This window comes from Triticum urartu, unplaced genomic scaffold (genome assembly GCF_003073215.2).
Source record: "Triticum urartu cultivar G1812 unplaced genomic scaffold, Tu2.1 TuUngrouped_contig_6461, whole genome shotgun sequence".
Taxonomy (NCBI): Eukaryota; Viridiplantae; Streptophyta; class Magnoliopsida; order Poales; family Poaceae; genus Triticum; species Triticum urartu.
The window spans coordinates 1-20,085 of record NW_024117225.1 but is presented as its reverse complement, the minus strand read 5'-3'; the positions used below and the strand labels follow the sequence as shown (position 1 = coordinate 20,085).

Sequence of the window (20,085 nt, the reverse complement as noted above, 5' to 3'; positions counted from 1 at the left end):
TGAACCTGTCTTCACAGCAGATGCATGCATGCCATTCTTATCTCCTCGGTTATTGTCCAATCTGCAAGTTAAAAAATGATGCAGTATTCTTGATGAGGGCGCAGACTATTGTTTGTACGTGCAAGTTGCAAAAAAATATAGAAATATTCAACAATAATGGCGTATAATTGCAAATAAGTGAGGGACCAGCGGTAGCCGGTAGGTACATGTATTAGTTAGTCAATAAACAGCTCAGCTCTTGAATTCCTTAATCTTCTCTCCATTTGCAGAAGTCCACTCTCCAACAACCGCACAATCCATCAATATCAAGCAGCCTTGACGCGTGAGAGACCTGCACAGAGGTGGCGACGAACAAGCAGCAGTATCGTTGCTCTTCCACCAAAGATCAAATTGGGTGTCGTGGAGGTGAATGCTCTCCTCAATCCTTACCTTGTTTTGCACTTTTGTTCTTCATCGGTTGTTCATGTTCTGTTTTATAGCTGTATGTACAAAATCTATACAAGCTAAGCTATTGTAGAACTAAGAAATAGATAAAGTAAAATAAAAGGAGGATTACATGGTGGTAAGCCATGCCTTGAAGCTAGGAGCATAATCTTTCGGGACTCCATAGGAAGAATGCAAGGTTATTCTTGATCTGTCAGTGCTTAACGTCTCTCTTCTTCTTTCATATGCTGCAGTTTTGTATTCATTCGATCTGCAAGATCATGGCCGAGTCGCTGCTTTTCCCTCTAGTGCGTGGCGTGGCTGGCAAGGCCGCCGACGCACTCGTGTGGCCTCGACGACGACCGCCAAACGCTCGAGCGGCGTCTACTAGCTGTCGAGTGCAAGCTGGCCAATGCTGAGGAGATGAGCGAGACAAATCGCTATGTCAAGAGCTGGATGAAGGAGCTTAAGTCCGTCGCCTATGAGGCCGACGACGTGCTCGACGACTTCCAGTACAAGGCACTGTGGTGCCAGTCTAATATTGGCAAATCCACTACCTGCAAGGTACTCAGCTATGTCACACGCCACAGCCCGCTGCTTTTTCGTTTTGAAATGAGCAGGAAACTCAAGAACGTCCTCAAGAAGATCAATAAGTTGGTTGAGGAGATGAACACACTTGGCTTGGAGAGTTCTGTCCGTAGGGAGGAGCGGCAATATCCTTTGCGGCAGACGTACTCAAAACTGGCTGACACTAAGGAAATCTTTGGAAGAGATCATGCTAAGAAGGTGGTGGTGAAGTTGCTGCTGGACCAGCAAGATCAGTGGAAGGTGCAGGTGCTGCCCATCTTTGGGATGGGAGGTCTAGGCAAGACGACTCTTGCTAAGATGGTGTACAATGACGAAGAGGTCCACGACCATTTCCAGTTGAAGATGTGGCACTGCGTGTCAGAGAATTTTGATGTTATTGCTCTTTTGAAATCCATAATTGAATTGGCTACAAATGGAAGTTCAGCCATGCCTGGCAGCATCGAACAATTGCAGAAGAAACTTGATGAAGTCATTGGCCAGCAGAGATTTTTGCTTGTTCTCGATGATGTATGGAATGAAGATAAGAGAATGTGGGAGGATGAATTGAAGCCACTATTGTGTACCGTTGGTGGACCAGGAAGTGTTATAGTGGTCACGTGTCGAAGCAAGCAAGTGGCCTCTATAATGAGCACTGTTAAGCCCCATGAACTAGTATTCCTCTGTAAAGAGGATTCATGGGAATTGTTCTCGAACAAAGCATTTTGCAATGGCATAGAACAGCAAGCAGAGTTAGCCACCATCGGAAGGCGTATTGTCGATAAATGCGGGGGGTTGCCTCTTGCTCTCAAGGCAATGGGTGGATTGCTGAGTTCAAAGCAAAACGTACAAGAATGGAAGGCCATCGAAGAAAGTAACATTGGGGATAATGATGGAGGCAAATATGAGATCATGCCCATACTAAAGTTAAGTTACAAACACCTGTCATCTGAAATGAAACAATGTTTTGCATTTTGTGCGGTTTTCCCCAAGGATTATCAGATGGAGAAGGATAGATTGATCCAACTATGGATGGCAAATGGCTTTATTCAAGAAGATGGAACAATGGATTTAACACAAAAAGGAGAACTCATTTTCAATGAGTTATTTTGGAGGTCCTTTCTCCAAGATAAGAAAGTGGTACTGAAATCTACTGCCTATGGTGGTGAACCGAGATATGAGACAATAGTATGTAAAATGCATGACTTAATGCATGATCTAGCAAAAGTTGTCACGGATGAATGTGCAACTATAGAAGAACTGACTCGGCAAAAAGAATTATTAAAATATGTTTGTCACATGAAAATCTCAAAGGCTAAATTTGAAGAAATCAGTGGGTTATGCAAAAGCAAAACATACCTCCACACTTTGTTAGCTCCCTCAGAATCATGGAAGGATAATCATTATAAATTTCCGAGCAGATACAAGGATATCAAAGAGTTGGCACATGTATTGGCATCACTAAGAGCATTGTGTTGCTCCCCTTCTCCAATTGTCATTTGCAAGGCCATAAAATCAAAACATTTACGTTATCTTGACCTCTCTGAGTCTAACATAGTTGTGTTGCCAGATTCAATATGTATGTTGTATAACTTGCAAACATTGAGGCTCATAGATTGCAAGGAGTTGCGGCAGTTATCAGAAGACATGATTGGACTTAAAATGCTCATCCATCTATACCTTTTTGGTTGTGATCGTCTCAAAAGTATGTCTCCAAACTTTGGTCTACTGAACAACCTTCATATATTAACAACATTTGTTGTGGATAGCAAAGATGGCCGCGGAATAGAGCAGCTCAAAGACTTGCAACACCTTAGCAATAAGTTGGAACTATTGAATTTGAGCAAGATAAAGAGTGGGGGAAATGCAAAAGAAGCCAATCTAAATCAGAAGAAAAATCTAAGTGAGTTGTTGTTCTCTTGGGACCAAGAAATAGATGATGGGCCTCAAAATATGGCCTATAATGTGGAAGAAGTGCTTCATTCCTTAGAACCTCATAGTAATATCCAAAAGTTGGAGATACGTGGATATGGTGGCCGAGAAATATCACAATGGATGAGAAAGCCTCAGATGTTAAATTACTTGAGAGAACTCAAAATTTCCGACTGCCCAACATGCAAGAGTATACCTACAGTATGGCTCTCGCTATCTCTAGAGATTTTGTCCGTACAGAAGATGGATAACCTGACAACATTATGCAATAATAATATTGATGTGGAATCTGAATGCATTACCCCTTTGCAAATTTTCCCAAGGTTGAAGAGGATGATGTTAATTGAGCTACCAAACCTGGAGATATGGGCAGAAAACAGTGTGCGAAAGCCTTGTGACAGCCTGGTAATGTTCCCAATGGTTGAAGAGCTAAGAATTGAAAATTGCCCCAAGCTTGTGAGTATTCCGGTGACCCCAATTGTCAGCGAGATGACAATAGTTGGAGTTCATAGTACTGCAGTCAGTTTAGTTTTTATGAGCATCCGGTTGGGCTCTTGGCCATTTCTTGCCCGGTTAACTCTTGGGTATCCGGAAGACATACCCATGTTGCTTCTAGACACCCAGCAAAGCGAAAGTCAAATGCCTATCGAAAAACTTGTGAGTTTGACTCTGGAAGGCCCCAACAGTTTGGTCAGAAGCTTGGGATGGTCTAGATCAAAACTTATTGTTTGGAAATGCTTTCCATTTGTGGAGGATCTGACGATTAGCAGATGCAACGATCTTGTAAGCTGGCCAACAGAGGAGCTGCGGTGCTTGGATCGCCTCCGTGTTCTCCGTATCAAAGATTGTGACAACCTAGAGGGGAACACTTCACTATCTGAGGAGGAGACCGTTCCGCTCTCCCTGGAAAAATTGTGGATTGCCAGCTGCCCCAATATGATGGGACTGCCTTCGAACCTTGGAAATCTTACCAAGCTGACAACTCTCTCTGTGTTTAGCTGCATCAGCCTAAAAGTGCTGCCTGATGGGATGCGTGGCCTCACTTCTCTTAGGAACATGACGATTTGGCATTGTCCAGCTATGGAGGAATTCCCGCACGGTCTCTTGGAGCGGTTGCCAGCCCTCGAACACTTAAGCCTCTATGGCTGCCCTGAGTTGGAAAGACGATGCGGAGAAGGTGGGGAGTATTTCCACTTGCTCTCCTCTATCCCACATAAGAGCATTGCAGAATATGAGGCACCAGAACCAGAATCCAGCCGAAAGAAGTTTCTATGGAGGCTCCTCCCCGCCTGTGTTCGCTCCAAATCTGACTCTGACTCTAACAGCAAACAGCATAGAACATTGAGCCGCCGTCCTGTGTATACTCTTTTATATTAGACAGTGACTCTGAGCACATCAAGCACATCCAGTTGTGGATTGCTGCAGATTGCCAATCCCAAGTTGGCAATGATTTCGGGTTTGCAGAAGTTGGAATTCGGACAGGCTTTGAAGAACACGATCAAGGCAGAGGCACAAATGCCTGAATTCTGACGCCACTGTCTAATACGCAGATCCATAGAAACCAAGTGTTTCAGGTAAAAAGCTCTGGCCAACACTTTGTACTTTATTCTTTCATAGCATATACCAGCCTTATAATGAACTTGATTACTTATCTGGTAACCTTACTTGTACGCAGGAGCAGGACAACCACAAGAAACCAACTCCGCTCCTTGTACAAAGTGAATGGTCCATTTGGGAGGTACATTCCATCATCTCTGCTGAATATATCTCCAGCAGTGCACAAATCAACCAGAGCACAGCGTGCTCTGTTCTCCTGTATAAATAGATGTCGAAATTGCTTAATACACGACACGGCTACTTAATCTGAAGCCATGGAAAAAGAAATCGGTTGGGCCATATTTATTTGCATTTGCTTCCGGTGTAATGGCTGGAGAAATAAATTTGTTTATTCAGACTAGACAGGGAGAGGGATGGGCTGGGTCACTGTTTTATTGTGTTTTCCGTTTGGTTTACGGACTCCAACATGATGATTTTGTGCTAGTACTTATCACCCTGTGGGCGATTTGGTACATGCTGAGCATCTTCTCCAGAGCCCCATCGCAACACGCAGCTTTATTTTGAGATACATACATCAAAGAGTTGAATGATTGTAAGCCCAAGGCAGCTCATGCGACTGCAGAAAATGCCAACTGAGGCCGAGCTTCTGGGAGCTCGTTTTCAAATTTTAATTTTTCTAGAGCCCACAAAACTTCGAATTTATTTGTGAACACAAATACACATGTATACTATATATATGCAAAATTTCACAGCATTATGCTTTCATATGTGGCACATAGAAAAAAGACAAATACACATTTTTAAACGGGCCTTTTATTTTTGTTGTGGGCTGGAGTTTTTTTTGTACAGCGTACAAATCACAATATTTTTAAACAAAAATTAACACGTTCCTGTGGAATACATGTATGTTTCCATTTTAAGATTTTTATGAAACTTCTAGATATGCTTTTTGATATTTTCAAAATACCGAGCTCCATGGAGCTCGGCCTCCAAACATCCGCACTCATGTGACTGTTCATACTGCATTCAGGAAGCCTTACAGAAGATGGCTTCCGCCGGCGCAAGGTGTAGCCAAGATCAGAGTGGATGGTGCGGTTTCACGGGTGTCCAATGAAGGAGCTTATAGCGCAGTTTGCAGGGATTCCTCGGGCACTTATCTAGGCGCCTCATCTATCATATGCTCGGATATAACGGATCCGACAACTGTCGAAGCTTTAGGATAGTGAGCTCGACATCAGACCTAGATCTCTCTTGCAGCGGCATGGGTGATTCTTTTTTGGGGTTTTCTCTAGGGAGTCTTTAAATTCAGTTTCGGGTGATAAGACGACAGTGATGTTCCAATAATATCCTCCCCACTCTTTTCCCGGTTAAGTTGGTGTCCTTATCACTGATGGAGTGCATTGGGAGTCGTGTCTCCGATGCATCTTTCAAGATCTGTTTGTTCAGGTTTACGAACGATCTATCTGGATTTGAACGGTTTTCATAGTCTTCAGAGTTTCTACACGCTCTTGTCGATGTTTTCTTCTTTGCAAGGTGATATAGTTCGCAAATCACGGGCGTCGGCGTCTCCTAGTCTACATCGATGACTTCCCAGTCGTTGCGTCTAAAAGCTACTATAGTTTTAAAAGTTTGCTTTGCCGAGTCTGAGGCCCAGAGGCAACACCGAGCTACGCTCACAACAAGCCAACGGTGGATGCAAAAGGAAGAAGACTTCGGGACCTTCAAGAATCTGAATGCATTTTTTTTGTATGGGCGTGTTTGTAAGGACCCATGATGCTTAATTATGGCGTTAATCCCTTTTGTAGAATTTTTTTTGAAATATACAATTGACATCTTTTAAATACAAAGTGAAAAAAATATTAAACATGTGTTGAGCATTTTATTAAATATCATGAATATTCTTTTAAAAAGTGCAAGACTTGTTAAGTGCCAGGACATTTTTAAAAATTCGCACGGACATTTTTTATTCGTTATGAATGTTTTTCTAAAACTACAAGAATAAGTTTTAAAATTTTGTGAACATTTTTTGAAATATCATGAAAACCTAATTTCAAACATGTGAACATTTTTTTACATTTCATCAATAAGTTTTTTAAATGATACGATTATTTTTCAGAAATTAGGCAAACAAAATTTTACATTTTCATGATATTTTTGAGAAATGTCATGAACAAATTTTGAAATGAGTGAACAATTTGTAGATGAAGCGAATATATTGTTTTTGAATGGTATGAACAATTTTAAATTTTGTGTGAACACATTTTTACGAAACACAAACATTTTTTAAATATGTGGCATTTTTTAAAAATATAAGTAAAATTGTTTTTGTAATACATATACTTAGAATGTTTAAATATAAATAATATTAAAAAAGGAAAACGAAAAAGGAAGGAAGAAACAAACAAACAAACAAACAAACAAACAAACAAAACTATTGTCTGTACGAACTAATGGGCTTAGCTTGAGGCGAGTTTCTGCAATTGGTCACGGTTGGTGCCACCAACCGGGACCAAAGGCCCTCCTGCCTGGGCTCAGCGCGCAGGCCACGTGGAGGCCCATCTGTCCCGGTTCTGGTTAGAACCGGGACTAAAGGGTCAGGGCATTAGTAACGACCCTTTAGTCCCGGTTAAGGAATCGGGACAAAAGGCCCTTACGAACCGGGACAATAGGCCCGTTTTTTACTAGTGTCGTCGGTAGGTGGTCTACGGACCTGGATGTACTTTTTTTACTTCTGGTGTTCATTTGCCACTTTGACAGTTGATGAATAGATCGAAAAATTTCCTCCCAAAAAAAAGGATCCTTATGCGCAACAAACAACATCGTCGTTTTTTTTTAGTTTCTAATCACTCTTCTTCTTCTTCGTCCATGCTCACCACCGCTGTCAATGGTACGCCCCTCTCATACAATGTAGCTTGAGGCGAGTCGTCCATTTGTTTCTGCATACCCATGAGTTTCCGCTGCCCGAGTAGCACTATTTTTCGGGCCTTAGTGAAATACTCTGGGTACTCGGCTTTCCATGCTATTCCTGTAGTGGATACACTACATGTAGTCTCTACTCAACTCTCAAGGGGCATTTTCAATCCAGTAGTTCACTGCAGCTAGCTGTAGGGGTCTCAGGTTTGTAGTAAAGTCCATTTGCATCAATTAATTACATACTGCTAGAGTGTAGTACCGGCCCAACAAAACCGCTTTGGTTTTGAAGGAGCTTGTATACACACGCTGTTTCTTGTAAGCAAGATCGACAAAGCTTCTAGTCCGTGGTATTGCATGGATGCAGCAAATAATGCACTAGCTGTAGACGGAACTACACATATAAAAGTGCAGGTAGATAGATCATCAAAATGTATTGCAGACAGCAAAAGATGGGTTGTTCTAGGTTCAGGCGAGAATTATGGAGTGGACTGTCTGAGCGAATGGGGCCGGGCCATCCATCCACAAGTTTTCACCGATCGAGCTGCACTATTTTGCTTTTAAATTTCTGATCCTCAAGGTCTATTGAAAAGAAATAGCATATCTACATCCTGCAGCTGGCATGTCAAGGAGCGGTGCATAATTTCTACCGTCGTCTCATCCGAGAGCAACGTAGTGACGATCATGCCGAGGTTTGGCGGTGATTTCCCTATTCGAAAGAGACCCCTTCGTCTCTGTCTCTATCTCGCATGGTTTATCTTGTGGCAGCGGCGATTAAATTCTCAATAGTATAACCTCACACCGAGACAAGGTGCGCCGGCCCTCGCATGCAACGCCAATTCGTTTCAGATGACCACGAAGACATCGGTGACAACGCCAGCGTATTTTCCAACCAAAGGTGCACCCATCCTAACCAGCATGCATAAATAAAACTTGGCTGTGCGTAAGATTACATACTAAAGGTCCTCAGAATTTTATTGGCATAATATAGGTAGTGCAATTTGTCCGCACAGAAATACTTTCTGGTTATGCGATCTTTGGTTTTCAATTTGTCCTGGAGCAGTATCCAACACACACAGAAAAACTAAGTTATATAGCAAAACAAAAATATAAAACCGATCAATTACCAGGTCTGTGTGCCGGGCCTCCAATATAGTACGTCATAGAAGTGACAGATAGAAAACAATGTCTTGCTTATTCTTCCTTGTCCTATCTGCACGTTAGAAAATGATGCTCGCCCCAGGGATTGAACATCATTTGGTTGGAGTCATCTGTGATGTTGGTACAAGCAATTGTTTGCATATGGAAGTTCAGGATAAATCAAACTTAATTAGGAAAATAGTGATGTATAGTTGCAAATAAAGCTCAGCTCTTGCATTCCTTGATATTATCAGTCAATATACAGCTCAGCTCTTGGATTCCTTGATACTATCTCCATTTGCTTCCATCCTCTCTACCTTTACCAGCCTTGCCGTGCATGGGACCTGCGCTCAGGGGGGGAACGGCGGAACGACCAGCAATAACATTGCTCTTTCACCAATTTGGTCAAGATCAAATCCGGTGGTGTTTAGGTGCATGCCCTGGACTTGTTTTGATGTTCTTCTTCTGAGAGCTATACAAGCTAAGCTATTGTGGAACTAAGAAACAAAGAAAAATAAGAGGAGGACTGCGAGGAGGTAAGGCATGCTTTGCAGCTAGCAGCATAATGTTTCCTGACTCCATAGGAGGATTGCAAGGCTGTTCGTGTTCTGTCAATGCTTAACGTTTCATCTTCTTTCATATGCTGCAGTTTATAATTCCTCCAACCGTCAAGATCATGGCAGAGTCGCTGCTTCTCCCTCTGTTACGTGGTGTGGCCGGTAAGGCCACAGACACATTGGTCGAGACGGTGACCCGCATGTGTGGGCTCGAGGACGACCGCCAAACGCTTGAGCGGCGTCTACTTGCCGTTGAGTGCAAGCTAGCCAACGCTGAGCAGAGGAGCGAGACCAATGGTTACGTCAAGAGCTGGATGAAGGAGCTCAAGTCCGTCGCCTACGAGGCCGACGACGTGCTTGATGATTTCCGGTACGAGGCACTGCGCCGACAGTCACAGATTGGCATGTCCACTTCCCGCAAGGTGCTCATCTACGTCACCCGTCGTAGCCCACTCCTCTTCCGTTTTGAAATGAGCAGGAAACTCAAGAGTGTCCTCAAGAAGGTTAATAAGTTGGTTGAGGAGATGAACAAGTTTGGCCTAGAGAATACTATTTGTAGGGTGAATCAGGATCATCCTTGGCGGCAGACGCACTCAAAACTGGACGAGACTACCCAGATATTTGGAAGAGATGATGATAAGGTGGTGGTGGTGACGTTGTTGCTGGACCAGCAGGATCAACGAAGGGTGCAGGTGCTGCCGATCATTGGGATGGGAGGTCTTGGAAAGACGACTCTTGCTAAGATGGTCTATAATGACCAAGGGGTCCAGCAACATTTCCAGTTGAAGATGTGGCACTGTGTGTCCGACAACTTTGATGTCATGGCTCTTTTGAAATCCATCATTGAGTTGGCTGTAAGTGGAATATGTGACATGCCTGACACGATTGAGCTATTGCAAAAGAAACTTGAGCAAGTCATTGACCAAAGAAGGTTTATTCTCGTGCTTGATGATGTGTGGAATGAAGATGAGAGGAAGTGGGAGGATGTCCTGAAGCCTCTTTTGTGTTCTGTTGGTGGACCAGGAAGTGTAATAGTCGTGACAACTCGAAGCCAGAAAGTAGCCTCTATAATGCAGACCCTTGGACACCATAAGCTAGCATGTCTGAGTGAACAAGATTCATGGGAATTGTTTGCACAGAAAGCATATAGCAACAATGTAGAGCAGGAGCAATCAGAGTTGGTCAGCATTGGCAGACGTATTGCCAACAAATGTAGGGGGCTGCCTCTTGCTCTCAAGACAATGGGTGGATTGCTAAGTTCATATCACCAAGTACAAGAATGGAAGGCCATCGAAGAAAGTAATATTAGGGATAATATTAGAGGGAAAGATGAGATCGTGTCCATCCTTAAGTTGAGCTACACACACCTATCATCTGAAATGAAGCAATGTTTTGCATTCTGTGCAGTTTTCCCCAAGGACTATGAGATGGACAAGCACAATTTGATCCAACTATGGATAGCAAATGGTTTTATTCAAGAGAAGGGAACAATGGATTTGACACTAAAAGGAGAATTCATTTTCAATGAGTTGGTTTGGAGGTCCTTCCTCCAGGATCAGAATGTAGTAGTGAAATATGATTACTGGGTTAATAAACCAATGTATGAGATGATAGTATGTAAAATGCATGACTTAATGCATGATCTAGCAAAAGATGTCACAGATGAATGTGCAAGTGTAGAAGTACTGACTCAGCAGAAAGCATCGTTAAAATATGTTTGTCACCTGAAAATGCCAGAGGCTGAATTGGAAAAGATGAGTGGATTATGCAAAGGCAGAACATACCTCCGCACTTTGTTAGCTCCTTCAAAATTACACAAGGCTTTTAAAGAGTTGGTACATGTATCGACATCATTGAGAGCACTGCATTGCTACCATTATCCAATTTCCATTTGCAAGGCCATAAATGCAAAAAGATTACGATATCTTGACCTCTCTTACTCTGACATTGCTAAGTTGCCAGATTCAATATGTGTGTTGTATAACTTGCAAACATTGAGGCTCATAGGTTGCCGAAAGCTGCAGCAGTTACCAAGACACATGGCAAGACTAAGAAATCTCATCCACCTTTATCTTTATGGTTGTTATCATCTGAAAAGTATGTCTCCAAACTTTGGTCTACTGAACAACCTTCACATATTAACAACATTTGTTGTGGATACTAAGGATGGCCTTGGAATAGAGCAGCTCAAAGGCTTGCAACACCTTAGCAATAGATTGGAGCTATTGAATTTGAACAAGATAAAGAGTGGGGAGAATGCAAAAGAAGCCAGTCTCGGTCAGAAGCAAAATCTAAGTGAGTTGTTGTTCTCTTGGAGCAAAGAAATAGATAATGCAGAAGAAGTGCTTCAGGGTTTAGAACCTCATAGTAATATCCAAAAGTTGGAGATACATGGATATGGTGGCCTAGAAATATCACAATGGATGAGAAAGCCTCAGATGTTTAGATGGTTGAAAAAACTCAAAATTTCTGACTGCCCAAGATGCAAGAGTGTACCTGTAGTATGGCTCTCAGAATCTCTAGAGATTTTGTCCTTACAAAGGATGGATAACCTGACAACATTATGTAGTAACCTTGATGTGGAAGGTGGAGGACGCAGTTCCTCTCTGCAAATTTTCCCTGGGTTGAAGAGGATGGAGTTGATTGACTTACCAATCCTAGAGATATGGGGAGAAAATAGTGTGGGAGAGCGTAGTGATAACCTGGTAACATTCCCGGTGCTTGACGAGCTAGAGATCAAATATTGCCCCAACCTTGCAAGCATTCCAGTGATCCCCTTTGTTACCGAGTTGCGAATAGTTGGGGTTCACAGGACTGCAGTCGCTTCAGTTTTTACGAGCATCCGTTTGGGCTCTTGGCCATTTCTCGTCAGCTTAACCGTTTGGTGTCCAGATGACATAGCCATGTTGCCTCTAGATCCCCAGCAAAGCCAAAGTGAGAGGCCTCTTGAAAAACTGAAGTATTTGAATCTAGAAGGCCCGAACAGCTTGGTCAGAAGCTCCGGATTGTCCAGTTCGCACCTTATGATTTGGAAATACTTTCGGTTCGTGGAAGAGCTGACGATTAATGGATGCAGTAATGTTGTCCGCTGGCCAGCAGAGGAGCTCCAGTGCTTGGATCGCCTCCGCTCTCTGCATATCGAAGAATGTGACAACCTGGAGGGTCGCAATTCATCATCTGAGGAGGAGACACTTCCGCAGTCCCTGGAGATATTGAAGATTTCAGACTGCCGAAGTCTGGCCATGCTACCTTCGAACCTTGGAAATCTGGCCAAGCTGAGGAGTCTCTATGTGGATCGCTGCAGGCGCCTGAAAGAGCTGCCTAATGGGATGTGTGGCCTCACTTCTCTTAGGGAATTGGAGATTTGGAGTTGTCCAGCTATAGAGGAATTCCCGCATGGTCTTCTGGAGCGGTTGCCTAGCCTCGAGTTCTTACGCATATATTACTGCCCGGAGTTGGGAAGACGATGCAGAGAAGGTGGGGAGTATTTCCACTTGCTCTCCTCCGTCCCACGTAAGGAGATTGGTAGATCCTGAGGCGTCATGAAAATCCAAGCTGCTGCGAAGTAAACCGGTATACACAAGAGTGCCCTGGTAAATAATTAATCTCCCTTCTGTCTAAATAAATGTTTCTCACATCGAATTGGGTGGTAACATGCGAAGCTAAGGCGATGAATCGAATTTGGTGATAACATCGCAGGTGGGAATCTCAGAAAGCACCCACCACGTGAAGGAAGCAATGGTCAATCCGATTCCGCCTGCATCTTGTCGCTGTGCGCGCCGCGACGTGAGGGGCACTTGTCGTCCTCCTCGGGGGGGGGTGGCTCCTCCGCTGCTGTGGGGCGACCTCCGGCTGACGGACACGAGCTGAAGGAGCAGAGGGTGCGCGCCGTTGGCAGAGGAGGCCCAGTGGGATCGAAGCCCTCCCTCTGGGATTAGCAGGCCCAATTGTCATTACTTCTCTTTTGTGTCGGCCAGCAGTAGTAATATTCCATACACGAGCTCGTTGCTTTAATCTGTACAGCAGAAGCAGGTGTGCCTCTAGTATATTTCTACCACATGTCCACATGTAAGTAGTAGCTCCTGCCATTTTCTACCACATACCCAATTTCAATGTGTTTGCAAGTCATAACCTTGTATTGTTAGTCATCTTGCAAACATTTCAGTTCTTCATTCCCATTTTTTTCTTCTTGCCCACAGACTCAGTACAAACACGAGGCCTCTTCTTCTTCTTGTGATATATGAGGCTTCATTGCAAAGAACTTATTGTTGCCTTTCTGACAGAGTTTCTGATGAATTGTGTCTGATTCCAATCTATGTGTGCAAAATTGTATTTCTTGTGTGTGTCAGAGTTGCACTGTAACAGCAAGTCTTCCTTTCAGGTAGATAAACCTGACGAAACGAAAAATATTCTTCCGCACAACAGGAATATAGTAGTGCTGATGAGATTGTTCCAATTCTTACAATGCTCATAACAATGGCATTACTAATCTGACCTTGCGTCTGCTAATTCCCTGATATAGAGCATCCTGCTGCTGCTGCTGCTACAACTACAGACTAAGCAGATTTATTCAGCTGTTGTCCACAACTAATCATCACCAAATTAACTCTTCCATGGAATCAATGCTAGTAGTATTCCAGTGAACACTTCTAATCAGGCAGGCAGGCAGGCACGCACACTGATTACGCACTGGATCATCATAGTGTGGCGATGTATGCATCGGCGAGCATCTTGCTAAGCCGGACCAGGGCCTGGGTGGTGAGGTGCATGTTGTCGTTGGCGATGGCATCCACGTACTTGGGGTTTGGCAGACGCATCGCCCTCTGCTCCTTCCTCACCACATCCACCCAAGTCTCTTCCTGACCATAACTGGGTTGCTTAATTACCCCCCATTCAAGTCTCTTCCTTGTTCAAATACAACTGGTTGAACTGTCTTTTTGCATGGATTCCAAAACTGTTTTGCATTGCCAGGATCCGCTGATAATACCCCGGAAGTAAATACGGTTGCTTCATCTCTACTACTTCCTGTAGCTGATTAGTGTTTGGAGTTTGTGAGCATTTGCAACTAACTGACGCCAAGGCACACCCAGTTCTGGTTCGCAGCAGATTGCCGACGCCAACTTGCCAACGATTTCAGGTTTGCAAAATTTGGAACTCGGACAGGCTTCAAGACCATGGCTGAGGCAGAGGAACACGCATGTATGCCTGAATTCTGATGCCACCATCCGATACTGCAGATCATAGAAACCATGAACGCCCCAGTGTGTTTCATCAGGTAAAACAAAAACTCTGACCACAACTTTGTAGTTTCCTCTTGCATAGCATATACGACCCTCGTGATCAACTGTTGACTCGCTAATCTAAAGCAACGAGGGAGTACCACCCTCGTAATCAACTGTTGGCTCACTAATCTTCTTCCAAGAGCTCAAAGCAATTGGTCCATTTGGAACTTGCAAGGTCCAGGCTGTCTGATCAATTTATCCCCGGCAGTGCTCAAATGAACCAAGCACCATATACTTTGTTCTCCTTCTGCATAAATAAATACAAGCCAAAATTGCTTAAATGACACTAGTACTTAATCTGAAGCGACGAGAAAAAAAATGGTTTGAGCATATCTGAATTTGCATTTGCTTCTCCTCTCTACTGTAATAGTTGGAGAAATTGCTTATTTAGATTAGATAGTGACTCGCACCTGAGTGCCGACTGATTATTTGTAGTACTGTATTTGGAAGGTGCGCTCCGTCCATGTCTCTGCCATAGTTCTAAATAGCGCGCTAAGCCTCTTAGCGATGAACCTCTTCTAAACGCTATAGTGTGCTACCCCGCAAAAAAAAACGCTATAGCGTGCTATAGCGCGCTATTTAAAATGTTTATTCATTTGTTTGGACCAATGTCTCTTAGCGCAAGACTTTTTGTAAATGCTATAGCGTGCTATAACGGAGCTATAGCGGGCTATTTAAAACAATGGTATCTGCTCAATTTACCCCCAGCACTAGCAGTGCTCAAATCAACCGAGCGGAGGGCGCTCTGTTCTCCTGCACAAATAAATACCGAAATTGCTTGAATGACACTATTACTTAGTTAATCCGAAGCCTTACTTACAAGTCCTGTCAGACCTTGAATACTAAGTTTTCTTTTTTTTCTGTTTAGGGAAGCCAAGACTTTATTGCTCAAAGATTATAGAGTTGAGTTCGGAATACTGAAAGAATCGTGGGATTGTCCCAGCCACAAATGGCGGCCCCTTTCTAAAGTCTGTGAGTACTTGGCTAAAGAATGAGCTTCGAAATTAGAAGCTCTACCTTCAAAAGTAAAGACACAATTGAAGTTTTCCACTCTAAGCTTGATTTCCTTAATAATCTGACCGTAGCTTCCATCGCTGCCCTTTTCAATGTCCTTTTATACCTGCTTGCAATCAGTTGCAACTATGAAAACATGAAGGATGACCTAAGCATCCCTCACGTAAGGGCGGCGTCAGATGGGCTGGCCAAGCTGCTCTGAAGGCCACTGCCTTGATTTATTATTTTATTTTAGTTTACAATACCAAAAATTCTAAACATATATATTACAAAAAATATACTTTACATAATATTTTGAAAAATGTTAAGCATGCATTCTAAAAATGATAAAGGTGTATAAATAAAATGTTGATTATGTATACAAAAAAATGTATTAGAAAATATACAATGCGTGTGAAAAAAGTTAGTCATGTATTAAGAAAATGTTAATCAAGCATTGAAAAAAATTAACAAGTATTTAAAAAATGTTAATCAAACATTTGCAAATGTTTAATGTGTATATAAAAAAAGTTGAGCAGGTATTCAAAACATGTTAATCTCATATTTTAAAAATGTTAATCAATTATTTAAAAAACATTGAAATGTGTTATAAAAAATGTGGTCCATGTATTAAAAAAGAAAGTTAAACTTACATTTGAAAAATGCTAAACCTATATTAGAAAAATGTATTAGATATATACCAAAAATGTACAACGTGTTTGAAAAACGCAGACATAAAAAAAAATAAAATTTCAGTATTGTATTTCAAAATGTTAAACGTGTATATATAAAATATTTTTGATGTAAAAAGATCTTGAATGTGTACGGAAACCAAGAAAACCAAAAATAAAAAGGAAAACCAGAAAAACCAAAGAAAACCAAGAAAGAAAAGATAAGGCCGGTAAAAGCCGAGAAACAAAACGACAAACCGAAGAAACCAGTGGAGAAAAAAGCGGACACATCCATGAAAAATTGAAGAAACACAATGATAAAATAAAGAAAAGAAATAAACGAATGAAACATTAAAATAAAATGAAGAAACCGGTGAAAACAAATAAAAACAAAAAACAAAGAAAACCTGCGAAGAAACAAAGAAACCGAAAAAACAAAAAAAAAACATCTGCAACGGAAAAACAGCAAACCCACGATCGAAACATTTGAACAAACCAGCGAAGCATTTGTCTCACCAGAAAAGCGAGCCGGCCCAGTCTCACGCGAGAGTAGCTTTCATCTTGCTTCCACTAAAAAAATAAAAAGCTTTCATCTTGCTTAAAGCGAGATATAGCTCTCACGGGAGGTCTCCCCCGTTTACACGTTTGGGAACACTATTTTCACATGGGCACTTTGGTCATTTGCAAATTTACATCACAGTAATGTCTTGTGAATATGCCGAAGATGGGCGTGGGTAGGGAAACTGAATCACCAAGGACGAGTGTTGCGATGCGCTGCGCCTGTAACGGGCCAACACACTGTTGATAGGTAGCAAGCTTTATATGTATCCATGTGATACCTCCAATTATCCATGCCGGTCAAGTGCCGATGAAGTTGTCCATGTCGTCTATTGTTAAACATTTTGTAGTAACATTTTAGTTGTATGCTTCCTTCCTTTTCCATATAGTGGACTGACTTGCGAACATGATGCTTCGTTGCAAAGAAATTAATTTTTTGCCGTTCTCCATGGAGTTTATTATTAGCCACTCCTCTCCCCGACGGGGCGGCTGGTCCTCATCAATGCCGTGCCGGACGCCATCCCGACCTACGCCATGGGCGCGCTCAAGCTGCCCCCCAAGGTGGTGCGTCGCTCGTTCCTCGCGGCCGAGCGAGCTTCCGGTGCACAGTGTCTCACCGTCTGGGAGCAGGTGTGCCGCAGCAAGGAGGAGAATGACGCCCTCCTCCTGAAGGTCCTGCACCGACTCCACTCTATCCCCTTGTCTTGATGGGCGGCCTGGGTATTGGACACCCTTGGTGAGCGTCTTCTTCTGGACCCTGTGGCTCGGGGCTCGCCGGCGAGCACTGGGCTGCGCTTCGGGGGCTTATGCCTGTCTACCGCGCTCTCTCTCTCTCGCGTCTCCCTGGGGGACGGCAGTATAACGGCCTTCTGGGAGGATCATTGGCTCCCCCGCGGGCCCGTCCGGTGTGCCTTTCCGGCGCTGGCCTCTCACACAACGTGCGCGGAGGTCTCAGTCTGGGCTGTCCGCAACCTGGGGCTTGACGCGGTGCTCATGCCGCGGTTGTCCACCGCTGCCGCCCGGGAATGCCTCCTCCTGCTCCCACTCATTGGGCGGGCGGGGAGGGCGAGGGGCGTCGAGCGCCACCTACGGGCTCCTCCGCCTGGGAGGTGAGGTGGTAGAGAACGCCGCCTTTCTCTGGAGATCACTGGCGCCATCCAGGGTTCGGTTCTTCGCTTGGCTGCTGACGCTCGGCCATATCCACACTCGGGACAATCTGCTGAAAAAGCACATTGCCGAGCTGCGGTGCGCCGGGTGCCCGGAGTGCGGGGCGAGCCTGGAGAGCCTGATCATTTGATCTTCGGCTGCCCCTTCGCGCGTGCGTTCTGGTGCTCTCTGCGCCTCTCCACCTTGGGGGCCGCTGTGCGTGCCCTGCACCTCTTCGACGCCTCCAAGGCTATCGGCTCCGCCTCGCCACATGCGTTCGTGCAGCTGTGCTGCTGGCACCTCTCGAAGCGGCGAAATGCGGTTGTGTTCAGGCGGGAATCGCTGCCCCTGGCCGCCACTTTGAAAGTCTGCCGCAACGATGCCATCCTCTGGCGCGGCCGGTTTTGCTCTGCTGATCGTGGACATATTGATGCATGGCTACAGACCCTGCGTGGGTAAACCTGCATGTAACATAGCTAGGGGGTCTCCCCTGCCTCTCTCTGCTGCCGCCCCCGCATTTGTACCATTGTACTGGATGTTGGGCTCGAGAAATATATTCAGGTGTGGGGGAGTTCTCCCCCCCCCCCCCCGTTTGAAAATTAAAAAAAAATACGGCACATGCAAAGAAAATATTGTTCTGACAAGGTTGAACTTTTCATACGGCACATGGCACAAAGCTCAAATTGATTCTGCAAGTTAAAAGATGACCTTCTTTTGGACTTCACTTCACTTCATCAAGAAGTTTTCTTGCCTACAATGTGGGTAATGTGGGTTGCATCCTGTAACTACCATTCACTGTAAAATCAGAATGTTGTGACTACATTTGATTGTTGATTTTTTCTTTAACTCGGGATAGATATGTGATGCCATTGGTTCATGCCATTAACTTGGAATAGCTCTGGTGTGACATTACCTTTTGTGTTTTGTCTGAGAGGAGGGGGGCTAACTTGTGTGACTGACACGAGCAGCACCCTTCACTCGAAACAGGCGTCAAATGAGTTGTCTGAGTTTTTTTTTTTAAGGAAATGAGCTGTCTGAGTTTGGTGACCTCGCACAGCAAAAGACTAGTACTACTAGTGTCTGTGGGAGGAGCCAGAAGGCAAGCCAAACAAACAAATGGTCACCTGCTATTGGTGATCATTCAGTACAAAACAGTGGGTGCAAAAAAGCGAGTATCTATTTGTTTCTTTAACCGGCGAGAACAAATTTTAGACATCGTATATCGGAATCGCATCCGCCTACTAGCAGCAAGATATTCGCGGTGGACATAAATACGGGCTGTGCTTACCGTCTCTACGTTTTCAGAATCAACAGCGGCAGCATGGTGATGCACAGCAGCCCAGTGGTGTTATCCTTCAGTTCTTGTACAAGTACTTTACCGTTGTGATCTCCATCGCTGGAAACTCCCCGCCGTCGAACACCAGCATTATCTTCACGAACGCCAGCTCTGCCACGGATTGACGGATAGCATTTTATGTTTCTGAACTCCCCTGCTTATCTAACAGATCATGCTTGAATAGCTGCTTGTCAGACAACATGCATAAAATGAAATTTGTACTAACATATTTGTTTGTCCTGATGACCCTAAAATCTGATCTATACCATCATACCTCATTTTGCAGCTCCAGAGGAATGCCTACAAAACACAGAGGCTGTCCAGCAAACAACTGCATGCTGTCTGCAGCAAGGAAGGATTCTGGTCAGCTGACCGTAGTAAGTAGCCGAGTCTCTAGCGATAGACTGAAACTGAGGATGGGACTTCTCACTTCTGGTTTGGAAACTGATATTTGTTCCTCCAGATATATTTTTATGCTGGAGATGATTCATCTTACTCCAGGTGCCCATTACAATATAGTTTACTTATGTGCTCCTACAGCCATCCTTAAACTGAAATTTTATTCAGTGATGTAAGCTCTAGAGGTAGAGATTTGAGTTCTCACTTGGGCCGCTGCGTCATGAAAAGAATTGATGCAGCAGATAAAAAGATAATACCTTTCACACAGAAGTTATAAAGCAAATTAACCGAAATATGATACTGAAGCAAATTAATACCTTTCACTTGGGCGTACAGCTGCAAATAAATAATGAGGGGCCACCGGTAGGCACACTATCAGTAGCTCTTGGATTCCTTCTCTCTAACAACTGCACAGGGGGACTCGCAGCTTTGGTTATCTCCATATAAATTAGGGGTCACTGGTACGTACGAGGCAATATACAACTCAGCTCTTGGATTCCATAGTCTAATCTCCATTTGCCCAGCAACCGCACAATCCCAAACCAAGCAGCGTTGACGCGTGAGAGATCTGCACAGGGGCGGCGCCGAACGAGCAGCAGTATCGTTGCTCTTTCACC

The 20,085-nt window shown here is 43.9% G+C and overlaps 2 pseudogenes; both read left to right on the top strand.

Moving 5' to 3' along the window:
• Nucleotides 1-556: 556 nt before the first annotated feature.
• On the top strand, nt 557-5,977 carry LOC125530646 (annotated as a pseudogene).
• On the top strand, nt 4,366-12,619 carry LOC125530645 (annotated as a pseudogene).
• The last annotated feature ends 7,466 nt before the right edge of the window (nt 12,620-20,085 follow it).